Source organism: Mus caroli, chromosome 12 (assembly GCF_900094665.2).
Source record: "Mus caroli chromosome 12, CAROLI_EIJ_v1.1, whole genome shotgun sequence".
NCBI lineage: Eukaryota > Metazoa > Chordata > Mammalia > Rodentia > Muridae > Mus > Mus caroli.
Genome location: NC_034581.1, coordinates 43,904,487 through 43,909,270, shown reverse-complemented (window position 1 = coordinate 43,909,270; position 4,784 = coordinate 43,904,487).

The window sequence follows — 4,784 nt, the reverse complement described above, 5'->3', positions numbered from 1 at the left end:
GTCTAAATTGTTAGTTTCTGTCTGATTCCTCCACTAAGAGCTTAAGAAATCCCACTGAAGAGACAGAAGAAGGAATATAGAAGTCAGAGGGAATTGAAAGCACCAGGGGTACTTGGCCCATGGAAACAACTGAGCAGGGACTCAAATAAGCTCACAAAAACTGAAGCAGCATCACAAGGCTTGCATGCATGTATACCAGGTTATCTGCTCTGCTCTTTGGACACGTTTTCTCCTATTGAGCTGCATTTTCCAACCTTGATATGAGGCCTTTGTCCTTGAATTATTGTATCTTGCTTTGTCTGTTTGTGTGTCATCTTGTGTAGAGCTGTTGTGTTATCAAGAGGAAATGAAGGGGGAAATGGATCTGGGAAAGCTAAGATGTGAGGGGAACCTGAGAAGAGAAGAGGAAGGAAAATCTGATGAGGATATGGTGTATGAGAGAAGAGTCTATTTTAATGAAAAAGAAAGAAAAATTTAAAAGAGAAAATTTTCTTAAATAATAAAAAATACAATAAGAAAATTGCAAAAACATCGTAAATAAACAACTCAATTAATATTTAAAATATATTGCCAGAAGAAAAAAATGTTAGCTACATACTGTTTTAGTGTATGTGTGTTATTACAAATACAAATCTGACTGAGACTGAAAATGAGTCAGACAGAATGGAAACCTACAATACTGGATGAAGGAAGGAATATGGAAACTAAAATGGAACAAAATTATATGTTCTCTTGATGTATGCAGAAACTGTAAAGGAGAATGCAAGGGTGATCAGAATTCTAGAGGTCTTCTAACAGGGAAATGCATTCTAAATGCAACAAAGAAACATCTAGGAAATAACTTTGTAAAAGTTGAGAGCAAAGCATATTTTGGAAATTGAGCGTCAAGGAACACAAGACATGTTTACAGTTTCATTCATTTAGAAATGAACTGCATGCAAATGTGTACGACTTATAGAATGTCTCCATATAAAGAGAGGAACCCATGAAGTTTTTCTAGAATTCCACTACCTCCAAAAAAATGGATATCTACTCAAAACTCTCAAACACTAATAATTTGAAGAAAATAAATAATGTATTAGATGAGATTTTCAAGATGGTTTAATTTTTTTCAAAAAAAATAAAAATAAATTTACATGTAGAAATGCTGAGGATTTTCCAGGGGTAAAAAATGGCAGAAAGAAAAACATAGAAGTAAGTGACGTGATCTCTATAGAAGAGAGGATGAATTTAGTGGAAGAAGAAAATAGTGCCCATTACAATAGCTTAATAGTCACATTTAACAGATTGATAGTTCAAACTCCCTAGATGCTTAAACAGAACAATGTTCAGGATGAGATAAGTTATTCTTGCATTTCAGATTGTGTGAATACCTGGACTTGCTAAGTTAAAAAGTCCTTGGGAAAGTGGAAGAAGGTTCAGGGACAAGCAATAAATAATAGCCTGGAAAAGAATATCTTGAAGGAGAGATTAAGGGAATCAATATTATTTAAAGTAGGAAATAGGCTGGGGAAATAAGTTTGTTATTAATTAAATGAATGTTTATTATATAGAAGGTGCTAATCCATACCCTGAAGTCACAAAGGGCAGAACAAGAATGAGGCACTCTGAAATGGTCAGAAAAGCTAAGAGAAAGGACCTCTATCAGAGCTGTCAGACTTCAAGATGGAATGAGCTTAATTTCAACCTGTATAGATCTTCCCTATTCACTTGAAACTCATTTGTCTGGGAACTTTGTGTGTGTTACAGCTTAAAAAGAAGAGAAGAAAGAAGCACTGGAAAATTCTATAAACGTTAACCTCATTTTCAGTCATTGTATATTGTGAAAAATGTATATGTGTGTGTGTGTGTGTGTGTGTGTGTGTGTGTGTGTGTGTTTTACTGATTATTTTCATGGTGTATTGCAAAGATGGGCTGCCTATGTCCTAGCTTAATATAGCAACCTTAAGAAAGATAAACTCTGTGAAACTATTCAATGCATTTGTTTAAGTAATTTATCATGTTTACTAATTCAACATCCTGAGATTGCTTTCGACTAATTGCATTTTTGTTTCTTGATTTATCATCTCCTTCTTTGCAGTATACTTATGTTTATTCTTTTAGAAATGAGTTAGTTCCATTGAATATTCTTTCATATGGTAATAAATATAATATTTTCTCCCAAAAGGATTTTATTTACTTAGAAAAATAGGCTATTCTCTGAACACCTGCACACTTAATTCTTTTAGAGTTAAATTATAGAAGAATTCCAATCCAGTGATTTTTGAGGCTGTGCTAACAAAGATAAATGGAAGGGGGGATTTCAATAAAATTTTGCAAACAGTTGTGTTAGAGCTTGTCAAATATGCTCTTCATAGGAGTTACAGTGCCTTTCATTTGTGTGTCAGTGTTACAAAATAACTAATTCAGAACACTGACTTTTGTGTTCATCCTGCAGGGAAGAGGATGAACATAAAATCTCAGGACAGGTAGAAACATTTAACTATTTCTGTGATCATGTTATTTTTTTCATTACAAAATGTCTCATTGTCCTTTTATAAATTAGTGTACATTTTAAGAAGGATTTTGTATTATTAACGAACAATTCTGCACAATTACAGCACAAATGCAGATGAGTGAAAGCCACAAAATCTCCTTCTATGTTTGTAAAAATGTAAGCATGAGGAATGAATTATTAAACACACAAGTTAGTAAAGTGACAGAATTATATTGTATCTTGGAGTCCTTATTTCAAGTATTTGTGTTTTGATTCTGTAAAAATTAAGTTTAAGTTCACATAAAGAAGAATGCTTTAAAATATATGCCAAAAAAGTAAACTAAAAGGAAGTAACCTGGCATTTCTAATGGGAAACACATGATGCACTTTTCGAATTAGGGCCAGATGAATCTCTACTCGATGCAATGTTGTCTATAGTGGATATCAAGACTAATCAGTAAAACTTCATGCCTCTGGTAAGGTTTGAGTGAGTGGACATGAATCACTCACACCAGAACAAATGAATCTGGGTTCATTTAGAAAATAAAATATTTGCCATTTTAGAATATTTGAAAATTTAGTATGAAGATCTATGGTTTAAATTTTGCCATTTTCATGTATTTGAGCATTTAGTCTGAAGACCCATGAGTTAAAAATATTGACAATATTTATGTGATTGATTGAATTTTATCATATTTTGTCACAGAAGGCATTGAATTTTCTTCAGCATATACTTCTATTTAGAATGGAACATAATTCCCAAAATCCTTGAGGGTATCACATTCTCTTCTTCATCTGCCTTCACTTAAAATGGAACATAATAAAATGAAATTTGAAATCAGTTCTATGTTGCAAATGTTCACAAGAATTTTGAAATGTCCCTGGAAATATTGCCTACATTGCTAATCAGACCATGCAATATATTTTACCAGGATTCTTCTAGAACTAGATCATTCATTATCCATGACACACAACACTAAAAGCAATAAAAAAAAATTGTCAAAACACTTTCATATCTATAGTCTGTCTCTTGTGGCACAACTAATTCTAAGATTTCTCTACATTTAGATAAATATTTTATTATTAAAATAAGTTTTCTTCAGAGTATTTCTATACTATCATTCTTTCTATACCAAAGTCAGTGCTGTCCATATATGGTTGGCTGAAGAGAAGGCCCAGTTGCTGAGGGTGCTTGTTATTCTTGCAGAGGATCCAGCTTAATTCACAGTAACTGCATAGGTGGAACAACATTATGAACTAACCAGTACCCCGGAGCTCTTGACTCTAGCTGCATATGCATCAAAAGATGGCCTAGTCAGCCATCACTGGAAAGAGAGGCCCATTGGACATGCAAACTTTATATGCCCCAGTACAGGGGAATGCCAGGGCCAAAAAAATGGGAATGGGTGGGTAGGAAAGTGGAGGGGGGGAGGGTATGGGGGACTTTTGGGATAGCATTGGAAATGTAATTGAGGAAAATACGTAATAAAAAATATTAAAAAAAAAAGAGTTCACAGCAATCTATTACTCCATTTTCGGGGTTTCTGATATCTTCTTTCACAAGCAGCAGGATGGGGCAAATGATCTATATGCATAAAGGACAGTAATTTAAAAAAAATACATGCCCATATTATCATTATCCATAAAGAAAGGTCAACATAGACTATACTGTATTTATCTACCAGAATTGGGAATATCTGTTCATTATTTTGTATACTTTTGTAAAACTTTTTTGTATTAATTATTTTATTTATTTACATCCCAAATGCTGCATCCCTTCCTAGTTCCTGGCTGCAGAGATCTTTCCCCATCTCCCTTTCCTTTTACCTCTGAGACTGTGACTGCCCTGGGCATTGTCCCAACCTAGGACATCAAGTCTCTACAGGACTGGACATATCCTCTCCCATTGACACCAGACAATTCAGCCCTCTTCTACATACGTGCTTGGACCTAGGACCATCCCATGTATGCTCGTTGGTTGGTGGCTGTCCTGGCTGTTTTTGTGTGTCAACTTGATACAGGCTGGAGTAATCACAGAAAAGAGCTTCAGATGATAAGAATTTCAAGTCTCTGAAGAAAGAAATTAAAGAAGATCTCAGAAGATGGAAAGATCTCCCATGCTTATGGATTCACAGGATCAACATAGTAAAAATGNCTATCTTGCCAAAAGCAATCTACAGATTCAATGCAATTCCCATCAAAATTCCAACTCAATTCTTCAACAAATTAGAAAGGGCAATTTGCAAATTCATCTGGAATAACAAAAAACCTAGGATAGCAAAAACTCTTCTCAGTAATAAAAAGAACC